The following is a 15,318-nucleotide window of genomic DNA, read 5'->3' as shown; positions in this document are numbered from 1 at the left end:
TCTGAAGCCAGGGAGCCTGATTCCTCCAGCTCCGTTTTTCTTTCTCAAGATTGCTTTGGCTATTTGGGGTCTTTTGTGTTTCCATACAAACTGTGAAATTTTCTGTTCTAATTCTGTGAAAAATGCCATTGGTAGTTTGATAGGGATGGCATTGAGCCTGTAGATTGTTTTGGCTAGTTTAGTCATTCTCTCAATGTTGATTCTTCCAATCCAAGAACATTGTATATCTCTCCACCTATTTGTATCATCTTTAATTTCTTTCATCGGTGTCTTATAGTCTTCTGCATACAGGTCTTTTGTCTCCTTAGACAGGTTTATTCCTAGGTATATTATTCTTTTTGAGGCAATGGTAAATGAGAGTGTTTACTAAATTTCTCTTTCAGATTTTTCATCATTTGTGTATAGAAATGCAACAGATTTGTGTGTATTAATTTTGTATCCTGCTACTTTACCAAATTCATTAATTAGCTCTAGAAGTTTTCTGGTAACATCTTTAGGATTCTCTATGTATAGTATCATGTCATCTGCAACTTGTGACAGCTTTACTTCTTTTCTGATTTGGATTCTTTTATTTCTTTTTCTTCTCTGATTGCTGGGGCTAAAACTTCCAAAACTATATTGAATTATAGTGGTGAGAATGGACAACCTTGTCTTGTTCCTGATCTTAGAGGAAATGGTTTCAGTTTTTCACCATTGAGAATGATGTTGGCTGTGGGTTTGTCATATATGGCCTTTATTATGTTGAGGTAACTTCACTCTATGCCCACTTTCTGGAAGGTTTTTATCATAAATGGGTGTTGAATTTTGTCAAAAGCTTTCCCTGCATCTATTGAGATGATCATATGGTTTTTCACCTTCAATTTATTAATATGGTGTATCATATTGATTGATTTGTGTATACTGAAGAATCCTTGCATTTCTGGGATAAACCCCACTTGATCATAACGTATGATCTTTTTAATGTGCTGTTGGATTCTGTTTGCTAGTATTTTGTTGAGGATTCTTACATCTATGTTCATCAGTGATATTGGCCTGTAGTTTTCTTTCTGTGGGACATCTTTGTCTGGCTTTGGTATCAGGGTGATGGTGACCTCGTAGAATGAGTTTGGGAGTGTTCCTACCTCTGCAGTATTTTGGAAGAGTTTGAGAAGGATAGGTGTTAGCTCTTCTCTAAATGTTCAATAGAATTCACCTGTGAAGCCATCTGGTCCTGAGCTTTTGTTTGTTGGAAGATTCTTAACCACAGTCTCAATTTCAGTGCTTGTGATTGGTCTGTTCATATTCTCTATTTCTTCCTGGTTCAGTCTTGGAAGGTTGTGTTTTCTAAGAATTTGTCCATTTCTTCCAGGTTGTCCATTTTATTGGCATAGAGTTGCTTATAGTAATCTCCCATAATCCTTTGTATTTCTGCAGTGTCAGTTGTTACTTCTCCTTTTTCATTAATAATTCTATGATTTCAGTCTTCTTCCTTTTTTTCTTAATGAGTCTGGCTAATGGTTTATCAATTTTGTTTATCTTCACAAAGAACCACCTTTTAGTTTTATTGATCTTTGCTATCGTTTCCTTCATTTCTTTTTCATTTATTTCTGATCTGATCTTTATGATTTCTTTCCTTCTGCTAACTTTGGGTATTTTTTGTTCTTTCTCTAATTCCTTTATGTGTAAGGTTAGATTGTTTATATGAGATTTTTCTTGTTTCCTGAGGTAGGCTTGTATTGCTATAAACTTCCCTCTTAGAACTGCTTTTGCTGCATCCCATAGGTTTTGTGTCCTCGTGTTTTCATTGCCATTTGTTTCTAGGTACTTTTTTATTTCTTCAGTGACCTCTTGGTTATTCAGTAGTGTATTGTTTAGCCTCCATGTGTTTAAGTTTTTTTTTACAGATTTTTTCTTGTAATTGGTATCTAGTCTCATAGCATTGTGGTTGGAAAAGATACTTGATATGATTTCAATTTTCTGAAATTTACCAAGGCTTGATTTGTGACCCAAGATATGATCTAACCTGGAGAATGTTCCATGAGCACTTGTGAAGAAAGTGTATTCTGTTGTTTTGGAATGGAATGTCCTATAAATATCAATTAAGTCCATCTTGTTTAATATATCATTTAAAGCTTGTGTTTCCTTATTTATTTTCATTTTGGATGATCTGTCCATTGGTGAAAGTGGGGTGTTAAAGTCCCCTACTATGATTGTGTTACTGTCGATTTCCCCTTTTATGGCTGTTAGTATTTTCCTTATGTATTCAGGTGTTCCTATGTTGGGTGCATAAATATTTACAACTGTTATATCTTCTTCTTGGGTTGATCCCTTGATCATTATGTAGTGTCCTTCTTTGTCTCTTGTAATATTCTTTATTTTAAAATCTATTTTGTCTGATATGAGAATTGCTACTCCAGCTTTCTTTTGATTTCCATTTGCATGGAATATCTTTTTCCATCCCCTCACTTTCAGTCTCTGTGTGTCCCTAGGTCTGAAGTGTGTCTCTTGTAGACAGCATATATACGGGTCTTGTTTTTGTATCCATTCAGCTAGTCTGTGTCTTTTGGTGGAGTATTTAATCCATTTACATTTAAGGTAATTATCGATATGTATGTTCCTATTACCATTTTCTTAATTTTTTGGGTTTGTTTTTGTAGGTCTTTTCCTTCTGTTGTGTTTCTTGCCTAGAGAAGTTCCTTTAGCATTTGTTGTAAAGCTAGTTTGGTGGTGAATTCTCTTAGCTATTGCTTGTCTGTAAAGCATTTAATTTTTCCATTGAATCCGAATGAGACCCTTGCTGGGTAGAGTAATCTTGGTTGTCGGTTTTTCCCTTTTATCACTTTAGACATGTCTTGCCCTTCTGGCTTGCAGAGTTTCTGTTGAAAGATCAGCTGTTAACCTTATGGGGATTCCCTTGTATTTTATTTATTGTTTTTCCCTTGCTGCTTTTAATATGTTTTCTTTGTATTTAATTTTTGATAGTTTGATTAATATGTGTCTTGGCATGTTTCTCCTTGGATTTATCTTGTATGGGACTCTCTGTGCTTCCTGGACTTGATTGACTATTTCCTTTCCCATTATAGGGAAGTTTTCAACTATAATCTATTCAAATATTTTCTCAGTCCCTTTCTTTTTCTTCTTCTTTTTTCTGAGACCCCTATTATTTGAATGTTCGTGTGTTTATTGTTGCCACAGAGGTCTCTAAGACTGTCCTCAGTTCTCTTCATTCTTTTTTTCTTTATTCTTCCCTGCAGGAGTTATTTCCACTCTTTTATCTTCTAGGTCACTTATGCGTTCTTCTGCTTCAGTTATTCTGCTATTGATTCCTTCTAGAGAATTTTTAATTTCATTTATTGTGTTGTTCATCATTGTTTGTTTGCTCTTTAGTTCTTGTAGATCCTTGTTAAATGTTTTTTGTATTTTCTCCATTCTATTTCCAAGATTTTAGATCATCTTTGTTATCATTACTCTGAATTCTTTTTCAGGTAGACTGCCTATTTCCTCTTCATTTGTTTGGTCTGGTGGATTTTTACCTTGCTCCTTCATCTGCTGTGTGTTTCTCTGTCTTATAAGTTTGCTTAACTTATTGTGTTTGGGGTCTCCTTTTTGCAGTCTGCAGGTTCGTAGTTCCCGCTGTTTTTGTGTCTGCCCCCAGTGCTTAAGGTTGGTTCAATGGGTTGTGTAGGCTTCCTGGTGAGGGGACTAGTACCTGTGTTCTAGTGAATGAGGTTGGATCTTGTCTTTCTGGTGGGCAGGACCACATCCAGTGGTGTGTTTTGGGGTGTCTGTGACGTTATTATGATTTTAGGTAGCCTGTCTTCTAATAAGTGGAGTTGTGTTCCTGTATTGCTAGTTGTTTGGCATAGGTTGTCCAGCACTGTAGCTTGCTGGTTGTTGAGTGGAGCTGTGTCTTAGCATTGAGATGGAGATCTGTGGGAGTTTTCACCATTTGATATTATGTGGAGCTGGGAGGTCTCTAGTGGACCAGTGTCCTGAACTCGGCTGTCCCACCTCAGAGGCACGGGCCTGACACCTGGCTGGAGCACCAAGACCCTGTTAGCCACACGACAAAGAAGAAAAGGGAGAAAGAAAATGAAAGAAAGAAAGAAAAATGTAAAATATAAAGAAATAAAGTTATTAAAATAAAAAATAAAAAATTATTAAAAATTTACAAATAATTTAAAAAGAAAGAAAGAGGGGCTTCCCTGGTGGCGCAGTGGTTGAGAATCTGCCTGCTAATGCAGGGGACACGGGTTCAAGCCCTGGTCTGGGAAGATCCCACATGCCACGGAGCAGCTAGGCCTGTGAGCCACAACTACTGAGCCTGCGCGTCTGGAGCCTGTGCTCTGCAACAAGACAGGCCACGATAGTGAGAGGCCCACACACCATGATGAAGAGTGGCCCCCACTTGCCACAACTAGAGAAAGCCCTCACGCAGAAACGAAGACCCAACATAGCCAAAAATAAAAATAATAAATAAATTAATTTTTATAAAAAAAGACAGAAAGAAAAGAGCAACCAAACCAAGAAACAGATCCACCAATGGTAATAAGTGCTAAAAACTATACAAAAAAAAAAAACCAAAACGACAGAGAGAACCCTGGGACAAATTGTAAAAGCAAAGCTGTACAGACAAAATCACACAAAAAAGCATACACATACACACTCACAAAAAGAGAAAAAGGAAAAAAACAATCTATATATATAAAAAAAGGAAAAGAGCAACCAAATCAATAAACAAATCTACCAATGATAAGAAACTCTAAATACTAAACTAAGATAAACATAAAACCAGAAACGAGTCAGTTGCATACAGCAAACCCCATATCCACAGTTGCTCCCAAATTCCACCACCTTAATTTGGGATGATTCATTGTCTATTCAGGTATTCCAGAGATTCAGGGTACATCAAGTTGACTGTGGAGATTTAATCCACTGCTCCTGAGGCTGCTGGGAGAAACTTCCCTTTCTCTTCTTTGTTCTCCCGGGGTTCAGCTTTGGATTTGGACCTGCCTCTGCATGTAGGTCGCCTGAGGGCGTCTGTTCCTCGCTCAGACAGGACGGGGTTAAAGGAGCAGCTGCTTCGGAGGCTCTGGCTCACTCAGGCCGGGGGGAGGGAGGGGTATGGATGCGGGGCAAGTCTGCGGTGGCAGAGGCCGGTGTGACGTTGCACCAGCCTGAGGCAAGCCATGTGTTCTCCCTGGGAAGTTGTCCCTGGATCATGGGACCCTGGCAGTGGTGTGCTGCACAGACTCCCAGGAGCAGAGGTGTGGAGAGTGACCTGTGCTTGCACACAGGCTTCTTGGTGGCTGCAGCAGCAGCCTTAGCATCCCATCTCTGGGGTCCGTGCTGGAAGCCACAGCTCGCACCCACCTCTGGAGCTCGTTTAGGCAGTGCTCTGAATCCCCTCACCTTGCGCACCCTGAAATAATGTTCTCTTGCCTCTTAGGCAGGTCCAGACTTTTTCCCAGACTCCCTCCCGGCTAGTTGTGGCGCACTAGCCCCCTTCAGGCTGTGTTCACACAGCCAACCCCAGTCCTCTCCCTGCAATCCGACCTCCTAAGCCTGAGTCTCAGCTCCTAGCCCCCACCCACCCCAGCGAGTGAGCAGATAAGCCTCTCGGGCTGGTGAGTGCTGTTCGCACTGATCCTCTGTGCAGGAATCTCTCCACTTTGCCCTCTGCACCCTTGTTGCTGCACTCTCCTCTGTGGCTCCGGAGCTTCCCCCCCCGCCACCCCCGTCCCCGCCAGTGAAGGGGCTTCCTAGTGTGTGGATACTTTTCCTCCTTCATAGCTCCTCCCAGAGATGCAGGTCCCGTCCCTATTCTTTTGTCTCTGTTCTTTCTTCTTTTGCCCTACCCAGGTACGTGAGGAGTTTCTTGCCTTTTTGGAAGTCTGAGGTCTTCTGCCAGCATTCAGTAGGTGTTCTGTAGTTGTTCCACATGTAGATGTATTTCTGATGTACTTGTGGGGAGGAAGGTGTTCTCCACGTCTTATTCCTCCACCATATTGAAGGTCTCCCTACAGAACTTTTATGACTGAAGAAAATATACTATCAGACTTTACCTGGAAACATTTAAGAACATTGTTTGCATATTCAAATGCCCACAGAGTGGGGGTGATGATCCCCAATGAGTGCATTAGTAGGAAAAAGCATTAAGGAATGATCAGGATTGCTGCAAACCAGAGAATGCATTCCCTCCCTACACAGTCAGCTGCAAAGGAGTTCCAGATAAATGTAGTCTGGGGGAACTTGAATCCATATTTCCTAGAACTTCCACTTTTTAGAAGAATCCCGAAATTAAAAATTTTATCTGAAATTTCCCAAGTTTTAAATATTGGCAATTAAAAAAAATCAAAACAAAAACCCACTTGTGTGGGTAGCCAAACAAAACAACTTTTGTCCAGAGTATGGCCAAAGCTCTTTAAGTTGTTTATTTCATTTTGTTTTCAGTTAAATGTTAGTGGTCTTCAAAGGGGAGAGAGATTAAAATAATCATTCACAAGTCTATTTCCAACCCATCATGTTAGATTTTCAAAGATATTTGTACAGAGAACACCACTGATAAATGCACATTTTCCTTCCTTCCTTCCTTCTTTCTCTCTGTTATTTTATTTTATTTTATTTTCCACTAGTTGGGTTTTGTTCCAACTTACTTCTAATTTCAATGCTGGTAAACTTGGTTCCATCAAAAGTGTACCTAGAGGATCATTAATTCTTTGAGCTTAAGGCTTCCACAGTCTGCCCCTTTGCTCCCTTTCCTCTAGGATTACACCCTGATCTTGGCCCTTGCTAAGTAGGAAATAAACCAGGAAGACAAGCTCAACCAAATCAAGAGGATGTCTTGACTGAGTTTCTTATTACCTATTCTTCTTTATTTGAGCTCCACCTAATCATGAATGTGTGTGTGTGTGTGTGTGTGTGTTTCTGTGTGGGTGTTAAAGGGAGAGATGAGGAAACCTGGGTGGAAGAGGGGCACATCCACAATACTAGCCCCATGGAGAGGTGAAATACCAACCACTGACCCTCAGAGAGAAAGAACAAAAAGGAAAGAGAAATGAGCTTTTTTTCCCGATGTTATCACTTCTGTTTAAATCTTTTTGTTTCTCCTACAGAAATCCTCTCTCATTACAGTCACCCCTGAGTCTTTGATTCATATCAGAGCTCGTCTTCTTGAAGGATGTCTTTGGGACAAGAAGAGGAGAAGAGAAAGAGCGAGCTTTGGATGCTACCTAATGATCTAGGCAATGTTAGGTATAGTAAGTTTCACTGTGAAAATCTCTAGAATGTTAGACCAGCTGTCTAGAGGTGTCCCCAGCACCACCATATCCCCACCAGCAGCTCAATCAGGTAAGGGAGGACCTCTATTGTCTGTTTAAACGTGCCCCTTTCTGGGGACACTGTAGGCCTGCAATTGCAATTCCATCCGAGCAGTGTTCCCTGCATGTAACACTTTCCCACTTATAGTGTTTGCTTTTTTTAGTCCTTTGAAAAAATTATATAGGGAAAGCATTGCATGTTTGCAATTAAATGGGTTTGGAATAGATTTATTCAGAGACAAATGTGAAATGATATTCATGTAGTATGATTGTATATCCACTAAAACAACTTCCATATACATTCCCCAAAAAAGAAAAAGAAAAATACTTTCTAGCAACGAAAACCAAGATTCTTCATTAATGCTGTAGATTCTTCATTAATACAGTATTGTAGACAAAGTAGACAAACTTTTGGAGAAAAAGGGTAAAGTGTAAAGAAATAAAGCAAAGGGGATGCCACATGATTTTTTTCATTTAAGTTAAAATTTAAAATGCCTTTGCTTCTGAATTAGGCACAAAGAAATTTCAGATCAGAGAAAAAGCCAGGTAGTATGTCGCTTGCTTTATTTTCTTATAACTATATAACTGGCAGATGTTTACTGGTTAATTTCTGGAAGTGAGCATTATGTTAGATAATCTACAATATAGACAGAACTTGTAAAATATGGCTCTTTCCTACAAAAAGCTTACAATCTAGTTAGGGTGATAAGAACAAGCCATGAATCATAAACGTTTTAGAGCAAATGAAAGATCAGTTACTCAATTATGGTGCAGGAAATTCCAGAGGCTGGGTCCTAGAGTTACAGAGCTAGTAGAAAACGGGACTAGAACCCAGCCTCTTCAACCCTGAGGCCTTTTTCACTACGTGTGGTATAAAATAGTCCACACTATGAATTGCAAAATTTAGTTTCATGGAGAAATAGGGCTTTTGTTGGGTCTTAAAGGACTTATCAGTGGCTCATCTCCTGAGGAGTGGGGATGGGGACCAAAAGTGACATCAGATCTTTGGATGTCCTTAAATTGCATGCAAAATTTTAAATATAATTGTGTTTTCTAGAAAATGATTGTCACTTTTTATCAAAGTCTCTAAAGAGCTCTTGAAGCAAAAAAGAATAAAATTAAGAATTTTAAGGCAGAGAACCATAGACAGATGTGAGAGGGGAAGACAACTCACTTGAAATTGACAACAGCAATGAGAGCACAAGAACAAGAAAGAGCAGAGCACAACATAAGTACTGAAGGGAAGAAAAGTTAGGTTCATTAGAGAGAGGCCAGATTATAGAGGATCTGCAGAAATCCAAAGGGGCAGGTTAATATCAGTGAAGTAGAAAACCTCCAATCAGTTCAGTTCTGCTACTAGTATAATTTTGTACATATCTGACAACTTCGATAACTAAATGGACGTGTTCTGAATGTATTAGTTGTAAAAGAAACTCTGATACTCACTGGTTTCATCCTGTAGCAACATGATTATCTGCAGGCTTAAGCAAGTCATTTCTTTGTGTTTTAGTTTAATTTTTAATTTCTGCATTGCCCTCAGAGTGGATACAACACAAAAACATGTCTGGTCCAACTAACCAAATCAATAGAATGACTAAAGACATTTTGGAGAGTCACATTATAAAGCAAGGGCCTGCCTCTGTACACAAGTGTAAACTATTCCTATTTAAATGGGCTGGAGATGAGACGGTCTATGTGCTGACATCAGTTTCAGGACAAGTGCTCCTGGGGAAACATTTCAGTGCCATTTACTTGCCATCTATTTAAATATTTAGTAAATTAATCCTTTCCCTCCACTAACAGCTAATTATTCACTTAGGAATGAGCTTTCTTGTTGGACTTAGAGTGTTTCCCTCCCACTGACCACCACCCTGCCTTTGGCCAAGTTCTGGTTAACACAGGGCTCTTCCACACTGCTTCAACAATGACGTGCCCTGACTACCGTGCATGCTGACAAATGTCAATCAAAGTGTCTCAGAGCTACCCCACCGTGTCAGCCATCATCTGAACCACACTTTCCCAGGAACGCCTTAGCATGGCATCTTTGTTCTGTTTTCAGATAAACAGATCCAATTCCTCAACAAACAGACTGCTACAGTCCTTTTGATAACAGTGTAATAATTCAAAACAAATGATTCTCGGCTTTGATGATAGCACTTTTATGGGTCAAGAAGAAATCCTCCCACCAACATCTGTTTGATTTTATCTACTTGAACTTTATCCTCCAGTTGAAGATTTATAAACTGAAATCATCCCAGCCTATTAAAGTCAAACTAATGTTCCAGCACTAAGCGGAGAATGAAAGTGTATTTCCTAGTCATCTACCTTTTGAAAAGCTGTTAGGAGCAAAAGAATATCAAGAGTTTGGAGGATTTTGTGTTTGGTTGAACCTGAAACAAGTCTCCGAAGGCAGGGCCTTAGAAATCCAACTTATGCATTTTAGGAAAAGTAAGTTATTTACAGAATTGTTATTTTAAAAGACAACTTGAAGAATATACAGGTTGTTTACATTAAAGTCTGTTTTCTTAGTAAAATCCTGTATGGGTCAGGAAAATGCAATCCAGATTTTTCTCTTTCTTTTCTTCCTCTCCCCTAATTTCCTTATAGACTACAAATTTTTAAATGACAGCTCAAATATACTTCAAACTCATTACCCCCATACACAAAAGATGTGCAGAGATTTTAATTTGATGAAAGGAAAGGCAAGGGTGCAATAGACTGGGAGTCAGGAATCCTGAGTTCAGATCACAAATCCTCCATTAGCTCACTAATTCAGTCAAGCAGAGAGATAGCTCCGGGTGTGTGTGTGTGTGTGTACACACGTGCATGTGTGTTGTGGGGAGGAGCATGGAAGCTTGAAAATACTTTGCTATATGAACTTAAAACTTTCTTTCTCCTTAAATGTGCAGAGTAAAGATCATACTTCTTTTCTGGTCTTACCCACTTTCAACTTTAGCCATCTCTCATTTCTTTGCTTTCCTTACAGATTGTTAGATGTATTCATCTTCTCTCTCCTCTCTTCTCCTCACTCTCTTTTTCTCCTTCTTGGACCCCTTGGAACTCTACCTGGACCCCTTCTCCACCCAATAGTCATGGACTGGTACAATGAGTGAGTGCTGAACAGGTTTTACAAACTAATTCACATATTTAATTTCAAATTAGCAATACTTTGGATGCAACTAGAAAAAAAACTCTGAAAGAACTTTTTTAAAATATTAAATTTTCCTCCATTGTACAGATAAGGATACTGTGGCACAAGTAGTCAATAACTTATCCAAAGATATAGATCGATCATTTATTCATTCAATAAATATTTATCAAGTAAGCATTAGGCACCCAGCATATTACCAAGTACTAGAAACATACTGATAAAGAAACATAGATTCTGTTTCCACTCTTATAAAATGTATAGTCTCTAGTGGGGAGGGAGGTGAGAAGTAACTGCTATTACTATAGTAATTAACCACACCAACGTATTTAAGAGTGCTACCAAGACAAGTGCCACATAGAGGGCAATGATAATCTCAAAGTAGGAAATTTAATGATGTCAGGGATGATTTCACTGAGGAACTGATGCAAGCTGAGACCTGAAAAATGAGTTGGAATTCACAAGGCAGAGAAGAGAAAGAAGAGTCCCAAGCAGGGGGAAAGCCAGTGCAAAAGCCCTGGGGCAGCTAAAATGTGAGTGACCAAAAGAAAGGTGATTTCATTTGGCCTCAACAGAGACAGAAGAATGGGCAATGTGAAGCTGGAGGGATCAGTAGCAGACAGCATGTGGTGCCTTCCGCTACTGTTGAAGATCCTTCCCCACCCTCCATTTATCTGGAGATTAGTAAAGAGTTTTATTCAGGGAAGTAGAGGTAGATTTACATTTTGAATGCATCACTCTGCTGCAGTGTGCACACAGAGTGATTACTCATAGACCAATTAGAAGACTGGAGTCCAGGCAAGAGACAATGGCATCCTAGACTAGGGTGGAGGCAGCAGAGATGGAGATAAACTGGCAGATTTGAGATATTACAGGGGTAAAATCCACAGGATCAAGTGATGGATTGAATGGGGGGTGGGGTTAAAAAGATGGGGGTGTACAGGACCACTTTTAGGTTTCTGAGCTACAGCACTAGGTGGATGCTAGTGCTGCCGCTGAGATAGGAAACACTGAAAGATGACCGCGTCTAAGAGAAGATCATGAGTTCAGTCTCACACATGCTGATTTTGAGGTGTCTTTGAAACATCCAAGAGAGGATGTCAAGTCAGTACAAGAACCAGATCTGGACTCTAAGACTTCTAGGTCTTTCCAGTAAACTCCTACAGCTATTACACCATGTTCATTCCCAGAATAACTGTATGTCTTCTTTGGTTTTAGTCTGTTTATAGGCTAGAACACTCAGGATAAATGATGGGTAATATGGGTCAACTGATGATGAACTTTAGGGCTTAAACAAAGCACAGTTTTTGCTTATGCCAGTAATTCCTTAAAAACATTAATAAGAAACATAACATTTAAGTTGGCTTTATTTTGGGGGAATGATTTAGAGAATTTGCTGCAGAACTTGGAATTAACCACTGGTAACTGCCAAAAAATTTAAGTGATCTGATTACTATCTTTCAGTAATTAAATTATTTATTCAAAGACTCCTAGAAATGGGACCTTCAACAAATAAAATGCACACGTAGGCATCTATGTTTTTTTATACGCATAGCTCTTCTGTCAAAATAATTAGTATTCAAATATTAAAATAGCATTTGCAGATTTAGGAAACTCCTGTTATATTTAGATCCCAAATCTAGTTCTAAACTGCCACATACCACTACAAAGCCATTCAACTATTTTGACCCTAGTTTCCCTATACATCAAAATAAAGGTTATTTTTTATAATTATTAAAGACATAGAGATCATGTCATTAAAGCTGTGTGTTCCTGAGATGCACTCGCCACTTAACATCAGTGTCTGGCACTAATAATCACCAGACAAATCTCTTATCAGAGCTGCTCACCCCCTGCCACCTAGTATTTATTTGAAAAATATGAACATATGTCATACCTAAAATTTAAATTCTCCTCACGTTGTTGAAGAGAAATCAATATATGATGTCAGGGATGCAATTTTTGGGAGGGTCAGATATAATATATGGAAAAAAAAAAATATATATATATATATATATATATATATATATACACATACAGATACATATGACTGTCCGATTTCATTTTGCCCTAAATAGCATATAAGATTCTTTACATAAAAAGAATTTTGCCACCAGAGGAGGAGATGAGCCTGAAGATTAGCATAGGCTCTGATCCCTGTCAGTACACCCTGCCCCCTTTTGATGAAAACCTTTGTAAAGAAGCTCTGTCTCTCTAAATTACAAACATGCTCATATAAATTTTCAGTTTACAACAAATAAAAATTCTGGGGTCAAACCTAAAACAAAATTTATGATGACTGAAAAAATACAGAAGAAAGGAATAAACTACACAAGAAGTGTATAGATCAGTGTCCCCAAGAATATGACTAAAGCCAAAACCTTGAGTCCTTATGTTGATTTATTATCTTTCTTTATTGTTACCTGAGAACAGTTTATTTAAGCTCAGTGTGCTTCAGGTTTCCAAATTCTAAAATGTAAGTAATATTGTGGTTGTCAGCCCAACCAACAATATTACATTTATCTTCAATTTCCCTTCCCCATGAAGTTTTATGCAAAGACAGCGTAAGCTTTCTCATGAATCAGCAGTGAACAAGAACAAAAAAGCAATCCCCTTCCTAGGGAAATACCTTTGCAAGCTTAATGTCTTCCGGATGCTTGAGAGGAAGGCTTCCCGCTCTCAGATTTTCTTTTTACTTCTAAATTACATTTTAGCCTCAATTTGTGAAGATTCAATTAGTTTAGTGTTCTGACCTACTTGGATTAGACTCACTGACGTTTAGTGCAGGCATTTCTCAATCAGTGCTACTTCATAAGCTGCAAACGCTTGCCCTGAGAAGTGAGGGAACCAGGGCTACGGAGCATTCAGGGTATCAGGGACAATCTCAAACGCTGAACTTGATGTTTAATCCCAGTTTGATAGTCTAGACATAATATCAACTTGAAATCAACTTGAAAGAGAACATTTACCTGATGAACTTTCAAAAATTTAAGTGGCACTTTTCTCCTCTTACCTAAAGTTTTAGTCTGCATTTGACTGAGAAAAAGGATTTTTACGGAAAATGAATTCAGCAATATGTGTGGATCAGCAACACAAGCCTAGATTTTACACACCTTTCCTCTGAATCTCTTTAGTGTGTGAGCTTTACCAGATGAATATACTTTAAAAACTCACTTACTGAGTGCAACTGATCTTAACAGTTCTGAGGAAACTTTGTAAAATAGCTGATTTCAGAAGCCAGAATATTTTTATTTCTATTTATTTATTTGCATGCGGTTTGGCCCAATAGTTCACTGCTCTTTAGTATTTGCATCCCTAACCTCCCAAGCAATGAACTAAGCTACTTCATTAATACGTAAAGGAAGGTTTTCAGTGGTCTTGAAACTTTACATCTATATGAATTTTTATAACAACTTCGAGTTCTATGTTATGTGTGTATATATATATATATATATATATATATATATATATATCAATTATAATTTTTGCTAGACAATGGAGAAGATGAAATAAGAAATGCAAGAAAGAATAGAAGGATTCTTTGGAATGCAGGCAATTCTATTAAAGGTTTGGATTTTTATGGCTCCCTTTGGCCCTTTTTATTATAGATATTTTGATTTGAAGCCTTTCTCCTCAGAATAAATTCCACAAACCAACAATTTAGTGACTACCCACAAAAGTAGACATTGCTTTTGAGCTTTGCTTCAATCTTGCTTCAGCTTAGTAAGCATGAAAATCATCTGAAATGTATAGGCTATTTATGGGCAGAGAGAATGCTGGTAATTCACCAGTTCTGTTTTTTACTGAGTGGTCAGTCTAGTCCTGGAGACAGGTTTGCATGAATCTTTCAGTCCTGACTTGACCTGTATAATGATAAAAATGCTGCATGCTGGACTGACATTAAGGAGGCTAACCATGGCTTTGGAACCAGGTCCTTTTCCAGGCAAAAGGCTCTTGACCACCTGGAATTTGAACTCATGACCTTGGCCTCAAGAATAGTATTTTCTAACAAAGTGAGCAGCTCAGATTAAATATTTAAATATTCACCCAGTATCAAGCATGTGTGTACATGTGTGTGTGCATAAATATACAAATGCTTAAAATTCTTGTATTGAAAAGGATTGTTTGGCCACATTCTTTTACTTTGAAGATTTTCAGTGCAGAAATCATTTTAAAAACAACAATAACAAAAGAGGAGCAGAATTGCTGTTTTGATATAATTACTTTTTCATTCATGCTCTCTCATGTCTTGTGGATTTGCTTTAAATCTGCTAGACTTGAGAGACCTAATGTCTAAATGAGATACATAGAAAAACAAAGACACATAGTCACATGTTACATAGTCCATCCCTGCCTTCAAACCTTTGGAACAGGATGAATATTTTTTTCTTTTTTTTTTTATTCTTAAAGGTATAATTCATTTGAAAACCAAAGTTGAAAACAGAAGTATCCATCTTTTAGTATATAGCAATATTACAAATATATCTGAAGTTAAAAGAATACATGAGTATTAATTGCAAACTCAACAAGCGTAGAAATTGCAAGATATGGTCTGAAACAGTATGTGGTCCTCTATATAATAAAAATACCATTAAAATGCTTTAGACCAAAACCTGAAATAGTATCTTTCCTCATCTGAACTAATAATATGGTTTCTGAAAAGTTGCCATGGATGAAAAAAATGCATAATGACAGCAATAAATAACATAAATGTCTGTTGCTAATATCCTACATGGAGCAGCATGAAACAGTGACATCATTTAGAGGTTTACCAACCTTATTACTCTACTCTGTCATGCTTCATTTGTCAAGTGAAAGTGCTTAAAACTTTCTATGTATTTTTCTTATCTGCATGTCTATCCTCAAGTACAG

This window comes from Mesoplodon densirostris, chromosome 1, assembly GCF_025265405.1.
Source record: "Mesoplodon densirostris isolate mMesDen1 chromosome 1, mMesDen1 primary haplotype, whole genome shotgun sequence".
Classification (NCBI taxonomy): Eukaryota; Metazoa; Chordata; class Mammalia; order Artiodactyla; family Ziphiidae; genus Mesoplodon; species Mesoplodon densirostris.
Note: the sequence above shows the minus strand (reverse complement) of the source record.